Source organism: Equus asinus, chromosome 4, assembly GCF_041296235.1.
Source record: "Equus asinus isolate D_3611 breed Donkey chromosome 4, EquAss-T2T_v2, whole genome shotgun sequence".
Classification (NCBI taxonomy): Eukaryota; Metazoa; Chordata; class Mammalia; order Perissodactyla; family Equidae; genus Equus; species Equus asinus.
Genome location: NC_091793.1, coordinates 28,325,422 through 28,342,784, shown reverse-complemented (window position 1 = coordinate 28,342,784; position 17,363 = coordinate 28,325,422). Strand labels below are relative to the sequence as shown.

At 37.4% G+C, this 17,363-nt stretch overlaps 1 protein-coding gene across 3 annotated transcripts in view; it reads right to left on the bottom strand.

Annotated features, from left to right (window-relative positions):
- The window catches only part of CRY1 (cryptochrome circadian regulator 1), a 91,807-nt gene that overhangs the window by 52,462 nt on the left and 21,982 nt on the right, over positions 1 to 17,363 (bottom strand). Inside the window, exon 2 of one of the 3 annotated variants that reach the window (XM_070507010.1) lies at positions 11,298 to 11,335. The exons of the other annotated variants lie outside the window; for them this stretch is intronic. The gene's annotated coding sequence lies outside the window, so the exon portion shown is untranslated. The remainder of the gene's footprint in view (positions 1 to 11,297; positions 11,336 to 17,363) is intronic. 3 annotated transcript variants of the gene reach the window in all.

Here is a 17,363-nt window from a genome sequence, read left to right as displayed (position 1 = left end):
TTCTTCAATGATAAATGAACCTTAGCTTTCTGTAACTTTTTTACTTTATCAGCTTTTAAATTTTTTTTAACTTTTTGACTCTTTTGTAACAGCACAGCTTAAAACACACATTGTACAGTTGTACAAAAATATTTTATTTTTTAATATCCTTATTCCCTAAGTTTTTCCTATTTTTAAATTTATTTTTTAAACTTTTTTCTTAAAAACTAAAACACAAGCACACACATTAGCCTAGGCCTACACAGGGTCAGCAACATCAATATCACTGTCTTCCACCTCCATATCTTGTCCCTCTGGAAAGTCTTCAGGGGCAATAACATGGATGGTGCTGTCATTTCCTATGATAAAAATGCCTTCTTCTGGAATACCTCCTGAAGGACCTGCCTGAGGCTCTTGTTGAGGAGGTGCTACTCTTCAGAAATATGTCCATGGTCATTCGCTTGGTTTGCTTCTTTTTATTCACCATAGATTTGCTTGTCAGCAGATAATGCACCATGAACATTCCTCTCTATTAATGAAAACTTTTTGGTGTTTGAGCCCATGTTTTCAAACTTTTTTCTTTTTTTTGGTGAGGAAGACTGGCCCTGAGCTAACATCTGTTGCCAATCTTCCTTTTTTGCTTGAGGAAGATTGTCACTCAGCTAATATCTGTGCCAATTTTCTTCTATTTTCTATGTGGGATGCCACCACAGCATGGCTTGATGAGCGGTGTGTAGGTCTGCACCTGGGATCTGAGCCTATGAACCCTAGGATGCCAAAGTAGAGTGCGCCAACTTAACCACTACACCACCAGGCTAGTCCCTTAAACTTTTTTTTTTTTTAAAGATTGGCACCTGAGCTAACTACTGTTGCCAATCTTTTTTTTTTTTTCCTGCTTTTTCTCCCCAAATCCCCCCAGTACACAGCTGCACATCTCAGTTGTGGGTCCCTCTAGTTGTGGTATGTGGGATGCCGCCTCAAGGTGGCCTGATGAGCGGTGCCATGTCTGCGCCCAGAATCCGAACCGGTAAAACCCTGGGCCACCGCAGTGGAGCGCATGAACTTAACCACTCGGCCACGGGGCCGGCCCCAAACTTTTTAAGGAGCTTGTTGAAGTCTGCAAAAGCTTCTGTTAAATTCTTCATTGTGCATTTTCTTGGGGGTTCTTCTTTTTCTTCTCCTGCAGTTTTTCTCTTGCCTCTTCTTCAGTTACGCATTCCTGTTCCAACAACTCATTAGTCAATTTCCCAGGCGCCACTGCCAGCAGCTCCTCAATGCCATCCTCAGCCACATCCAGGTTAGAGCTGTCTGCCATCTCAACCACAGCCTTGATTTCTGCAACCTCCTCATCCTTGGTAAATCCTCTGAAGTCATGGACAACTCACTTGAGTTTCTTCTTCCAGACGCCATTCATCCACTCCTTGGTTATGTCACCCCAAGCCCAAGCAAAGTTCTTGATGCAGTCAGAGATGTTGTAATCCTTCCAGAATTGCATCAGGGTCTTCTCAGAATCTTCCTCAGCTGCAGCAATAGCCTAGGCAAAGGTCCTCCCCTCACAGTAGGCCTTAAAAGCTGCTATAACTCCTTGATCGATTCACTGGATCAAAGAGGGGGTGTTTGGAAGGAGAAACACCACTTTGATATCGGGATGAAGATCATCAATAAAACAAAGATATCCAGGAGCGTTATCAACAATAAGCAAAATCTTGAAAGGTATGTTATTCTCCAAACAGTACTTCTCCATTTTGCTAGCATAGCAATTGAGGAGGACATCTTGGAAGAGAAGCTGGGTCATCAATAACTTTTTACTGCTCCTGTAGTACACTGGCAGTGTGTGCTTATTGGTATGTGTAAAGGCCCTGGGGTTCTCACCGTGCCAGATCACAAAGGGTTTTTAATTTGTAGCCTGCAACACTGCCCCCAAGCAAGACTGTTATCCCGTCCTTAAAAGCCTTGAAACCTGGCATTGACTTGGCCTCCTCATGGATGAAAGTCCTTTAAGGCATCCGTTTCCAGAATAGGGAGGTTTCCTCTGTATTGAATATTTGCTCTGGCAAGTAATTTTCCTCCACAATCAGCTTATATAGAGTTTCCAAATATTCTTCAGCTGCCTTCACATCAGCACTCACAGACTCACACATTATGTAGCGATTCTTGAATCATTTAAACCACCCAGAGCTAGCAGTAAATTCAACATCATAGTAGGGTCCAAGCTTTTCTTTCAATACTGCAAACTTTTTGCTTTGGCTGTGACCATCTTGGTGCTGAAACGGAGACACTTCTGTGTCTGGTCTTCAATCCAGGTGATCAGAAGTTTCTCCACATCGGATTTATGCTCTTCTTGAATTTCTGTTAGTCTCATTGCCTTCAATGAAGCAGATCCTTCAACAGCTCCTGTCACTTTGTTCTTGTTCTTCAAGATCATAGCTATAGTGGAATGGGACTTGCCTGAATGGGGAGCAATAACTATCACTGATTTTCCACCTTCATAGACCTTAATCATTTTTAATTTCACTTCCAGGTCAATCACTCAACACGACCTCTTACTGGCAACACTGGCAGTGGATTTTGTGCACTTAGGGGCCACGATGAGCAAAACAACATGAGATTAAATCAAGCACAAGAGAAAACGACACAATCAAGAGATGCAATAATCAGGAGGTGTATGAGGCTGCTGTCAGTGTAACATGGCACGCTGTTTTACAGTAAACTTTTCTTTTTATAAGTAGAAAGTACACTCTAAAATAATAAAAAGTATAGCATAGTAAATACATAAACCAGTACCATAGTTGTTTATTATCATTATTAAGTATTATGCACTGTAGATAACTGTATGTGCTATACTTTTATAAGATTGGCAGCACAGCAGGTTTCTTTACACCAGTATCACCACAAACACGTGAGTAATGCATTGCACTACAATGTTACCAAATCAATAGGTAATAGCAATTTTTCAGCTCCATTATCATCTAAAGGGACTAGCGTTGTATACGTGATCCATTGTTGACTGAAACGCTGTTATATGCCACATGACTGTAGTATATTTTTAATAAGCTGGAAAAGCAAAAAAAACCCCAAAACACAGCAATCTAAAATTCTGTATCCATGAAAATATCTTCCAAGAATTGACATAAACATATAGACTGTTTTTGTTTTTATAAAACATCAAAGAGTTTGTCTCTAAAAAATCCCAATAAAGTAAATTCTAAATGTTTCAGAATTCTAAATGATATGTTTCAGGCAGAAGTAAAGTGATTCCAGAAGACTGTCTAGTATGCAAGAAAAATTTAAAAAAAAGAAAGTAGCAAATATATGGGTAAATATAAATTAACTCTGACTTTATAAAATAATATTGTAATAATGTCTTGCATAATTAAAAAAAAGGACAGAATTAAAACAGAGAGCAAAAGTTTAATTATAGAAGCGAGTAAATGAGATTTAAATATTCTAGGCCCCCTGTACTATGCAGGAGGAAGGCCAAAGGTATGAATTTACTTCAGACTTTGAAAAATTAAGAATGCACCTTATCTCTTTTTTTCACTTTAAAAGTTGTGGAATATGTTATATTTATGGTATTTGATAAAATTTAACCACATACATGAAAAAACACCCAGAAAGCTAGAAATCATTTTCTTTCTTACTTTGACAAAAAGTCATCTAATGAAAACCTCAGCAAAAAGCATACTTGCTGGAGAAATATTACAATACTCCCTTTAAAAATTGGAACAACGGGCCAGCCCAGTGGTGCAGCAGTTAAGTTCGCACGTTCCGCTGCGGCGGCCTGGGGTTCACAGGTTCGGATCCCGGGTGAAGACCTATGCACCGCTTGTCAAGCCATGTTGCTTGTGGAAGGCGGTCCATATATACAGTAGAGGAAGATGGGCATGGATGTTAGCTCAGGGCCAGTCTTTCTCAGAAAAAAAAAAGAGGAGGATTGGCAGCAAATGTTAGCTCAGGGCTACTCTTCCTCAACAACAACAACAACAAACTGGAACAAGATAAGGAAATCTACTATAACCATTTTTATTCAACAATGCTTAGAGGTCCTAGTTAGTGTAGTAAGACCAACAGCAATCAGCTAACCAAACAAATACCAAATAAATTATATGGATTGGAATGGAAGAAATAAAATTGCCCTTATTCACAGATAATATGATATATACATAGAAAATTCAGATAATGATATATACATAGAAAATTCATAGAAAATATAAATTAGAATTAATAGGATATTAATGGATATAAAATCATCTCTGTATTCTCCTAACACATAAATTATTAATTTTTAAGATACCATGTCCAATAGCAATAGAAAACATGAATGACCTAAGAATAAATGTAACAAAAGTACAAAAGCGGGGGCCGACCCGGTGGCACAGCAGTTAAGTTTGCATGTTCCATTTCGTGGGATTTGCTGGTTCAGATCCCAGGTGCAGACCTATGCACCGCTTAGCAAGCCACACCATGGCAGGTGTCCCACATAGAAAGTAGAGGAAGACGGGCACGGATGTTAGCTCAGGGCCAGCTTCCTCAGCAAAAAGAGGATTGGCAGTGGATGTTAGCTCAGGGCTAATCTTCCTCAAAAAAAAATAATAATAATAATAATAATAATAAAGTACAGAAGCTGTGTATGGAGAAAAATGTCTTTCAATAAAATTTTAGCTAGACCAAAATAAATAAAACAATATAATATAGAATGGATTGGAAGATGCAATAGGGTAAAAGATGTCCTAAAAAACAAAATTCAATTGAGTAAATTTGAAAATCTTATTGGCTTTATTAAAGGATTATAAACTGAGCAACATCTCACGTGGCAGGCAGAGAAATACTCTGAGGGGTTACACAACATAGAAGTCTTTTATAGTAGGAAGGGCAAGACACGGAAAGGAAGTCATTAGCAAGGAAAAAATGAAAAGTTCATGAGAAGAAAGTAAAAGTTCTGGTGATGAGTGCTTCTCATTGCCTGAGCTGCAGCATTTTCTATTGGCTAGGCTTGTTGCTGGGTAAGAAGGAAGTCTTCCTTCCTTCTGCTGGAGCAGAAGGAAGTAGTTGTACTTCCTTTTTGGGAGTGCAAGATACTCTTTCCTTGTCGGGGACCATAACTGATCCTGTAATTACTGAAGCTGTAATTGACATGTTCCTGTTTGGGGTAATTGAGGAGAGTTGTAGGGCAGGAGAGCTCCCTCTACAGGCTTTCCTGACTCCAGTTTTAGCTGAGGTCTCCATTAATTTTCACAGATGTTAATTTCCTCCGTTTCATATATAGATTTAGTACAATGCAATTCCAACAAACATTCCAACAGGTGGTTTGTGGGAGTAGGGAAGAGGATTTTTGGAGAAGGGAGAACAGGGATTACATTCTACTGTTTCTAAAGAGCCTTAACATTTTTTTGATACTTTAAACTATAAGTATATTTAACTTTGATAAAAATAAACACAGCAAAGAAGAAATATTAATAATGAATGAAAATGTGCCAAATTTTAAGCAACTGTTGCTTCTGGATGAAGGAATTAAGAATCTCCCACCCTCTTAAAGAAATAATTTTCTATTCTTTCCAATGTTTCTTCAAAGAATCCCATTGTTTACCCCCCACACACTACTCTTTTAGCTTTTAAAATTGAAATACAACAAGTATACACAAAGCATACCAATCAATTTATTTATCCATTCTACTGTTAATGGCCATTTGGGTTGATTCTAGTTTGGAGGTACTACAAATAATGCTGTTATGAATATAATTTGCACAAATCTACAAATGTGCATGAATTTCTATTGAGTGTATACTTAGGAGTGAAACAGCTGGGTTATGGGTAATGTAAATACTCAACATAGAGCTCTATAGTTTCCCAAAGTGTTAACTGTTCCCACTCCTAGTAGCAGTGTATGAAAGTTCCAGCTGTTCGACATCTCCATCAATACTTTGTACTGCTGGATTTTTAAATTTTAGCCAATCAATCCAGAAGGTATTCAGTGGTGTTTCACCGTGATTTTAACTTATATTTTCCAACTATTTAATGTGACTGGGCAACTTTTACTATGTCTTTAGGCTATGTGGATATCCTTTTTTGCAAGATGCCTATTCAAATTCTTGCTCATTTTTCTATTATCTACATTTTTCTTACAGACTTTTAGTTCTTTATAGATTCTTATAACTCTTGTCAGTTATAATTGCTTCAAATATCTCCTCCCACTGTCTTCTCATTGGCTTGCCTTTTTACTATTTTATTGCCATTTTTGATGAACAGAAGTTCTCAATTTTAATGAAATTCAATTTATCAAATATTCCCTTATAGTCAATACTTGTGCATCTGTGTGTGTGCACACATGTGCGTGCATGAGAACACATCTGTTTAAGAAATCTTTGCCTCCTCTAAACGCATGGAAATTCCTTCCTACATTTTATTCTTGTAAAGTATTATTGACTTACCTTTCACATTTGGATCTATAATTGATTTTAGTTATGGTGTCAGGCAGGGATCCAGTTTTATTTTTTTTCCACATGGATATCAAGTTACTCCTATTTTAGGGGGCAGAATATCTGATAATCAGAAGATCTGGGTTCTAGTTTCAACTCTTGAAAATAATGTGCAAACCAATGATGTCTCTGAGTATGAGTTTCCTGATCCAACTGATATACATATTTAGAGTTACTGGATTAGGTGCCCTCCAAGTGTCTACAATATAGCAGGAGAAGTAGTTATTTAAGCACTATAATATAGTGTATATTGTAAAAAGTAGGTTCTGTGATACCTAGTGACATTTTTGCAGACAAGACTGAAAAATGAGAACTGACTGGACAAGACTGAAAACAGTATAAAGAAAGACCAAAAATTACCAAGTAGAAAGAATTACAAAGTACCTGTCACATACTAAGTGTAAATGATAATTGGTAAATGCCAAGGAGAAAGATTTACAAAGTACCTGCTACATATTAGGCATAAATGATAATTGGTACATGATGGTTTGGCGAATCCAGAAGCAATATACACAACCAGAGGCACTCACAACTAGAATATACAACTATGTAGTGGGGGGCTTTGGGGGAAGAAGAAGGAAAAAAAAGAAGATTGGCAACAGTTGTTAGCTCAGGTGCCAATCTTTAGAGAAAAAAAAACCCAGCAATATAGCACCGAAATTGAAAAAGATAAAGTCCTGCCTACCCTATTATGAATGAGTCCAATGAGAAAGGAAACTAAGATTAAGGGTGGGGGATAAAAGAACGTTTTTTTCTTTCTCTTTCTACAGGAATTTTCTCATAAGCCCAAACTTCAAATTGAGAAGACTGGCACATAAGCAAGGAAAACTGCAAAAACAAAAACCTTCAAGATAAGCATCTAGAATGTTAAAGCCTGAAGTTTAAAAAAAATGCTAAAGATAACAACATAACTCTTTAAAAAATCATGCTCATGGCAAGAAAATTAACAAAGAGAATGCAAGCCTATACTCAGGATAATAATACACTATTAATAGATGACAGAGGGAATGCAGAATGTCCTATTCCACTAGCCCCGGGTAAACACAAACACACACACACATCCCAACAATAAACTTTAAATAGGAACATACAAATCTAAAGAGAGAACAAGTCCAAGAGATTTGGCAAGAATAACAGAACACCAAAAACATAATGACTGAGCTCAAATTAAGAAAAGAGTCAGAGGACTGGAGATGAGAAAATAAGTGACTTTTATAGGTGTGTATGTGTAGGGAAGATTCCAAAAGTACAAGCTAGCAAGTTTGATTATTCACCGCCAGAAAATAACAGAAAGGGTTACTAAACATAAAGTTTAGAAGCACTTAGAAAACAGACCTTGTTCTAAAAACAAAAACAGAATCACTAAATTCACGTCAAGATAATCTTTTTTCACTTTCTGACAGATTATTAGACTGATAGATATATGAGAAAGTTAATGATGCTTTTTGTGGACAAGACTGAGGGTTCTGAACTGATTGATAAGATTTTTAACTGTATGAATTGTATCTAAGAGTACTATTGAATGAGTTCATGTTAACCTGGAGCAAGGACACTAAATGAATCACATGGTGAAGCTTCCTGTCTGTACTGGTGCATCTCTTGACAGTTTCACCATTATTCTCAATTACATAAAGACACTATATTAAGACACTATTAACATAGACATGACTTGGGAAGTGGTTTAATCTCACTGGACCTATTTCTCCATCTGATAAGTAGACTACATCAGCAGACTTTCAAACTTTTTGACAGTGATCCATTGTAAGAACAACTACTAATTAGCACAGAGAGTGATCCAGAACAACTAATTATTTTTGTATGTGTGTGTAACTAAAGCAAAAGTTTCATAAAATAACTTAGCCATATAACAACCCCTGACATTTTCTATTCTATATCATTATTTTTAATGTAGATTAAAATCCACAAAATTGATTTCATAACTAAAAATGGGACAAGAACTGTGGTTTGAAAAAATTGACCAGATGACTTCTAAAGTCATCTAGCTCTAAAATTTTATAATTATTTCTCTAATTTAGATATTGACATAAAATATATGCTATCAAATCAGTAGATGACATATATCTGACAGAAATAGTAACAATGATGGAATTCAGAATTATACCAAATAGATGAACACTAAGTTGAAAACAAGATGAACCTATAGAGATAAAGGTCTACATCTAGGTTCAGAAATGCCCTCAACAAGTAAACAAAGCCTGGCAACAAGTTAGATGAAAAAGACCTGGAGGCTTTATTAACTACAAGCTTATTATGAGATCTCAGTGGGAAGTGCCAGTTACTCACCCAGTCTTGGTCTATAAATAACATAGTAAGTTTTAAACAAATATTGTGGTATAAATAAATATTTTGGTATCATGCAGATCAAAGATAGTCTGGGATCAAGTTTAATCTGCATCAGTTACTAGTTCTCGACCCCATCCTTTTTTATCACATGTAACACACAGGAACAAAGTATTATTAATATTATATGCATTTATAATATTTAAAGAAGTAATACTTCTTTTTACTGAGTATAATTTCCCATAGTAGTAAGTATTTTCCTTTATCTAATTTAATCCTCATACAATTCTATGAGATGGGTAGTATTATCTCCATAAAAAATACAAAGAAACAATCTTAGAAAAGTTAAATATCCTACTGAGGTCACACATACTGTTAATATAAATGGTGAAGCCAGGAGGTGAATGCACAAGAGTTGTATTCTGAATACACAGGAGTATTATTCTGTCTGAATACAATCCATGCTTTTCAAATTTTTTATCAGTGTTTATTAAACTATCTGCATCCGTAGCTTTAACGACCTATAGCATATATATGGAGCACTAATTTCAGGTAAATTAATGGAAAATTTATTTTAATTTATTTAAACATTTCAATTAATAATAACAATGATAGTTTCCCATCACTAAGAGGAATGCTATTGTTTGCAATATTTTATCAGAGTCTTTTTACCTTACTTAATAGTGATGGGTAACTACTTTAAGCACTAAGAAACTAATTCAATGAACCCCCCCAAAAGCTAACAGCTGAATGTTCCAATTGACAAATGAATTCCCAATCCCCTCTCTAGTTACCTTTGGACTTAGAAAATATTTCTTTAAATCTATTGCTATACATAAACACATATATTTTGTTAATATATCCACTAGTATGCCATTAATTTCTTTCTCTAAACAAACGAGCAAAATCAAGTACTGGGAAAGAGTCAAACCCAGCCATCAAGCCATCTGTACTACAGCTCAATCTTTAGAAATCCTTTTATTATCCTCAACATTAAAAATCACTATTTTGGCCCTCAAGAAACAGTAACATGTCATTAAGGTACATCACTTAAGAATTGTAGCCTGATGTCAGCAACATGGCAGAGTGACTTGTTCCTTTTGTCTCTCCCCCTCTGAACTACAACTAAATGGACATCCACTAATCAGTGCAGGATGCCCACACAGCACACCACGATGCCTGAGAGACCCGTGCAGCTCTACATCTGAAGGTGGATGGACTACCCATCACGGAGGTGGTGGAGATAGGTGAGCACTCCCCGGTCCCCAGGCAACCCAGTACACGCATGTGACTGCTCTTGCAGCTGGAGTGCTCACAGCACCACTGCAGCTCTTGCGATGGGAGCACACCTTGCTGCAACTGTAGAAACAGGTGATGACAGCCCTGAGCCCCATGTGATCATTTCCCCATCTGGTGGGAGAGTCCACAGTCCCAGGGAGTGGCTCTGGCTCAGAACCAGCAGGAAGGCCCTGCCTACCATGCACAATGGCTGGTGCAACCTAGGAGCAGATGGTGGCGGAGCTGTCAGTCCAGGCAAATGAACTCCTGGCTGCTGCGAACACCTATAGTACGGCTGCGGCCCTGAAGAGGGGAGCGTGTCTCAGTGGGACTGTGGGAGCAGGTGGCAGCAGCCTTGAGCCCCCATGTGATTGCCTTCCCATTCAGTGGGAAAGCCCACAGGGCTACTCCGATTCCAAGGAGTGGCCCAGGCTCGGGCAGGCACAGCTGACAGGGATCCTGGCAGGCTCAGATTACACAGCACCTGCCCTGTCCCAGTGGTGGCAGGTGGAACCTGCAACCAGATACTATCAACTACACGATGGGACAAATCCACTCCATCAAATGGTATAAAGAAAGATATCAATAGTCCAGACAAAAAGGAAAAAGACAAACATCCAGAAATCAATCTGAAGGCACAAAAATTTACAATCTAAATGACAGAGAATTCAAAACAGCCATCAGAAAAAAACTCAATGAGTTACAAGAGAATTCAGAAAGAGTTCAATGACTTCAGGGACAAAATTAATGAACTGAGGGAATTCTCCACAAAAGAGATCAAAACTACAAAGAAAAACCAATCAGAAATGTTGGAGATGAAAAACACAATGGATGACATAAAGAAAATTCTGGAGTCCTTAAATAACAGAGCTGACATTATGGAGGATAGAATTAGCAATCTAGAGGACAGGAATACAGAAATGCTTCAGAAGGAGGAGAGAGCACTAAGACTAAAAAAAATGAAGAAATTCTCCAAGAAATATCCAACTCAATTAGGAAATGTAACATAAGGATTATAGTATTCCAGATAGAGAAGCGAGGGAGAAAGGACCAGAGAGCTTGTTCAAAACAATAATGGCTGAGAACTTCCCAAAGCTGGTGAAGGAGCTGGAATGACTGTAAATGAAGTCAACAGAACTCCCAATTACATCAGTGTAAAAAGACTTTCTCCAAGATATAAGCAAAGCTGGCAAAAGCCAATGACAAAGAAAAAATATTAAGGGCAGCAAAGCAGAAGAAAATAACATACAAAGGAACCCTTACCTGGCTTTCAGCAGATTTCTCAGCAGAAAATTTATAGGCTAGGAGAGAGTGAAATGACATATTCAAAATTCTGAAAGACAAAAACTTTCAGCCAAGAATACTATATTCATCAAAAATATCCTTCAGATATGATGGAGAAAAAAACTTTCCCTGATAAACAAAGCTGAGGGAGTTCATCGCCACAAGACCACCCCCTACAAGATCTGATCAAGAAGGCCTACATACCTGAAAAAAAAAAAAAAAAAAAAAAGGGTTTAGAAAGCCTTGAACAAGGAGATAAATAGGCAGACAAAATCAGAAAATTGCAACTCTCCGTCACACAGATTAGCAAACATTTAATTATAACTCTAAAAATAAAGGGAAGGAAAACATCAAAAATAAATATAATCACCTCATTTTAACCACAGATTCACAACACATAATAGAATAAGTTGTAACAACAACTTAAAAGGGGAAGAGGTAAGGGATGAAACCTGCTTAGACTAAGGGGATAAGAGGCTATCAGAGAATGGACTATCTCATCTATGAGGTCTTTTATACAAACCTCACAGTAATCACGAAACAAAAAATCAGAACAAGGACACAAATGATAAATAGAGAAAAAACCATCACAGAGAGCCACCAAACTGAATTGGCAGTCTGAAATATATGGGACAAGAAACAAAGGAAATACAAAACAACTGGAAAACAAGCAATAAAATGGCAGCATTAAGCCCTCATATGTCGGGGCCGGCTCCGTGGCCAAGTGGTTAAGTTCGCGTGCTCTGCTGCGGTGGCCCAGGGTTCAGATCCTGGGTGCAGACATGGCACTGCTCGTCAGGCCACGATGAGGCGGCGTCCCACATCCAACAGACAGAAGGACCTGCAACTAGGATATACAACTGTGTACGGGGTGGGGGTGGGGGGTTGGGGAGATAAAGCAGAAAAAAAAAATAGATTGGCAACAGTTGTTAGCCCAGGTGTGCCAATCTTTAAAAAAAAAAAAAAAGAAGCCCTTATATGTCAATAATCAATCTAGATATAAGTGGCTTGAATTCCCCAATCAAAAGACACAAGAGTAGCTGGATGGATTAAAAACCAAGATCCAACAATTTGGTGCCTCCAGGAAACACATCTCAGCTCTAAAGACCTACACAGGCTTAGAGTGAAGGGATGGAATGCAATATTCCAAGCTAATGGCAAACAAAAGAAGGCAGGTGTTGCCATACTTATATCAGACAAAGTAGACTTCAAGATAAAAAAGGCAAAGAAAGACAAAGAGGGACAGCATATAATGATAAAAGGGACACTCCACCAAGAGGACATAACACTTCTAAGTACATATGCACCTAACACAGGAACACCACAGTACATAAAGCAACTATTAATTGACCTAAAAGGAGACATTAACAGCAACATAATAATAGTAGGGGACCTTAACACCCCACTGTCATCAATCAATAGATCGACGACAGAAAGTCAACGAGGAAATAGTGGAACTAAATGAAAAACTAGACCAGATGGACTTCATACATATATATATGGAATACTCCATCCAAAATCAGAATACACATTCTTCTCAAGTGCACATGGAACATTCTCAAAGACAGATTATATGTTGGAAAACAAGGCAAGCCTCAATAAATTTAAGAAGACTGAAATCATATCAAGCATCTTTTCCAACCATAACACTATGAATCTAGAAATCAACTACAAGAAAAAAGTTGGGAAAATGATAAACATGTGGAGACTAAACAACATGCTACTGAACAATAAATGGATCACTGAAGAAATTAAAGGAGAAATCAAAGAATATCTAGAGACAAATGAAAATGAAAATACACCACACCAACTCACATGGGATGTAGCAACAGTGGTCCTAAGAGGGAAATTCATAGCAATACAGGCCCACCTTAATAAACGAGAAAAGTCTCAAATAAGCAATCTTAAACTACACCTAACAGAATTAGAAAAAGAAGAGTAAACAAAGTCCAAAGTCAGCAGAAGGAGGGAAATAATAAAAATTAAATCAGAAGTACATGAAATTGAAACAACAACAACAAAAAACAGTAGAAAAGATCAATGAAACTAAGGCTTGTTCTTCGAGAAGATAAACAAATTGACAAACCCTTAGCCAGACCCACTAAGAGAAAAAGAGAAGGGGCTGGCCCCATGGCCGAGTAATTAAGTTCACGTGTTCTGCTTCAGGGGCATGGGGTTTTGCCAGTTTGGATCCTGGGTGTGGACATGGTACCGCTCACCAAGCCATGCTGAGGCAGCATCCCACACAGCACAACCAGAAGGACCTACAACTAAATAAAATATACAACTATGTACTGAGGAGCTTTGGGGAGCAGAAGACGAAAAAAAAGAAAAGAAGATTGGCAACAGGTGTCAGCTCAGGTGCCAATCTTTAAAAAAAGAAAAAAAGAGAGAAGGCTCAAATAAATAAAATTAGAAATGAAAGAGGAGAAATTACAACAGATACCACAGAAATACAAAGGATTATAAGAGAATACTATGAAAAACTATATGCCAACAAATTGGACAATCCAGAAGTTGATAAATTCTTAGACTCATACAACTTCCCCAAACTGAAGCAAGAATAAATAATCTGAATAGACCAACCACAAGCAAAGAGATTGAAACAGTAATCCAAAACCTCCTAAAAAATAAAAGACCAGGACCAGATGGCTTTTCTGTAGAATTCTACCAAATATTCAAAGAAGACTTAGTACCTATCCTCCTCAAATTATTCCAAAAAATTGAAGAAGATGGAATACTTCCTAACATATTTTACAAGGCCAGTATCACCCTGATCCAAAAGCCAGACAAGGACAACACAGAGAAGGAAAACTACAGGCCAATATCGCTGATGAACACAGATGCAAAAATCCTCAATAAAAAATTGGCAAACTGAATAGTGCAATACATCAAAGGATCATATACCACGATCAAGTAGGATTTATTCCAGGGACACAGGGATGGTTTAACATATGCAAATCAATCAATGTGATACACCACATTAACAAAATGAGGAATAAAACCCACATGGTCATCTCAACAGAAGCTGAGAAAGCATTTGACAAGATCCAGCATCCATTTATGACAAACTCTCAATAAAATGAGTATAGAAGGAAAGTACCTCAACATAATAAAGGCCATATATGACAAAGCCACAGCCAACATCATACTCAAGGGGAAAAACTGAAAGCCATCCCTCTGGGAACAGGAACAAGACAAGCATGCCCACTCTCACCACTCTTATTAAGCATAGTACTAGAGGTTTTGGCCAGCGCAATTAGGCAAGAAAAAGGAATAAAAGGTATCCAAATTGGCAAGGAGGAAGTGAAACTTGTACTGTATGCAGACAATATGATTTTATATATAGAAAACCCTAAAGAATCCATCAGAAAACTATTGGAAATAACAACTACAGCAAAGTTGCAGGGTATAAAATGAACTGACAAAAATCAGTTGCATTTCTATATTCTAATAACAAACTAACAGAAAGAGAACTCAAGAATACAATTCCATTTACAATCGCAACAAAAAGAATAAAATATCTAGGAATAAATTTAACCAAGAAGGTGAAAGACCTATACAATGAAAACTATAAGACATTATTGAAAGAAATCAATGATGACATAAAGAAACGGAAAAATATTCCATGCACATGGACTGGAAGAATAAACATAGTTAAAATGTTCATGCTACCTAAAGCAATCTACAGATTCAATGCAATCAAAATCAGAATTCCAATCACATTCCTCACGGAAACAGAACAAAGAATCCCAAAATTCACATGGGACAACGAAAGACCCCGAATAGCTAAAGTGATCATGAGAAAAAAGCTAGAGGCATCACAATCCCTGACTTCAAAATATACGACAAAGCTACAGTAATCAAAACAGCATGGTACTGGTACAAAAACAGACACACGGATCAATGAAACAGAAATGAAAACCCAGAAATAAAACCACACACATACGGACAGCTAATCTTCAACACAGGAGCTAGAAGATACAATAGAGAAAGGAAAGTCTCTTTAATAAATAGTGTTGGGAGAACTGGACAGCCACATGCAAAAGAATGAAGGTAGACCATTATCTTTCACCTTACACAAAAATCAACTCAAAATGGATTAAAGACTTGAAGGTAAGATGTGAAACTGTAAAATTCCTAGAAGAAAATATAGGCAGTGCACTCTTTGACACTGGTCTTAGAAGGATCTTTTTGAATACCTTATCTACTTAGGCAAAGGAAACAAAAGAAAAACAAATGGGACTTCATCAGACTAAAGAGCTGCTGCAAGGCAAAGGAAACCAGGAACAAAACAAAAAGACAACCCACCAACTGGGAGAAAATATTTGCAAATCATATATTCAACAAGGGGTTAACTTCCAAAATATATAAAGAACTTATATAACTCAACAACAAAAAAACAACCCAATCAAAAAATGGGCAGAGATTTCTCCAAAGAAGATATACAGATAGCCAACAGGTACATGAAAAGATGTTTGGCATCACTAATTATTAGGGAAATGTAAATCAAAACTATAATGAGATACCACCTTACACTTGTTAAGAATGGCTACAATAACCAAGACAAAAAACAACAAATCTTGGAGAGGATGTGGAGAAAAGGGAACCCTCATTCACTGCTGGTAGGAATGCAAACTATGGGAATGCTGCCACTATGGAACACAGTATGGAGATTTCTCGAAAAATTTAAAAACCATACAACCCAGCTATTTCTCTACTGGGTGAACTTGAAATCAACAATTCAGAGACTTATGCACCCCTATGTTCATTGCAGCATTATTCACAATAGCCAAGACGCAGAAGCAACCCAAGTACCCAGTGACTGATGAATGGATAAAGATGTGGTATATATATAAATACACATAATACTCAGCTATAAAAAAAGACGAAACTGTCCCACTTGCAACAACATGGATGGAACTTGAGGGTATTATGTTAAGTGAGATAAGCCAGACAGAAAGAAAAACACAGCATGATTTCACTCATATGTGGAAGATAAACAAATATACAGACAAAGAGAACAGATTAGTGGTTACCAGAAGGGAACGGGGTTGGGAGGTGGGCATAAGGGGTAAAGGGCCACAAATATATGGTGACTGACAAATAATAATGTACAAGTGAAATTTCACAATGTTATAAACTATTATGACATCAATAAAAAAAGAAAAAAGAAAAGAAGAAAATGGCCAATAAACATTAAAAAAAAGATACATCAGGGGCTGGCCCCGTGGTCGAGTGGTTAAGTTCGCGCGCTCTGCTGCAGGCGGCCCAGTGTTTCCTTGGTTTGAATCCTGGGCGCGGACATGGCACTGCTCATCAAACCACGCTGAGACAGCGTCCCACATGCCACAACTAGAAGGACCCACAACGAAGAATATACAACTATGTACCAGGTGGCTTTGGGGAGAAAAAGGAAAAAAATAAAATCTTAAAAAAAAAAAGAAGATACATCACTTAATAAGTAAGCCATTAGCAGTCAAAGAAATAATATTTTATTGGTATCAGTGTTGCACAGAAATGTACACAACTACTTAGACTAGAAAACAATATACCCCTGTAGGATTACAAGTTTCTGCAGAAGGGGAGGAATTATCAGGGCTTCCGTTTTGGCCCCTCTAAGCTAAAAGAAAAACCAAAAGGAACTCAATGGTCATAACTATAACTACACAGAACTATTTACTTCTATCAACAAAGTCTTGGTGGAACTAAAAATAAAAGAGAAAATAATTAAGATTCTGAAAGGTACGCTAAAATCCCAGGGTGAATCTCTCCTCCCTAATTTAACACTCCCATTTCCACCAACTATCAATAATGGGGCCAAAACCCAGAGGAACCCTTATCATTTTTTGCCTAGGGAGAACAAATGCCCCTAGGAGAAAACAAATGATTAATTTTTTTTTAAAGACTCAAACAACCATGAGAGACTGTGAATGCTGGAAATATAGTTTCAGAGCCCTATACTGAAGAAGCTTCACAATTTAAACCCTGAGAGTATGCACACACAAGAAAAGGATATTTCCCAATTTAGATGGAAAGAACTCT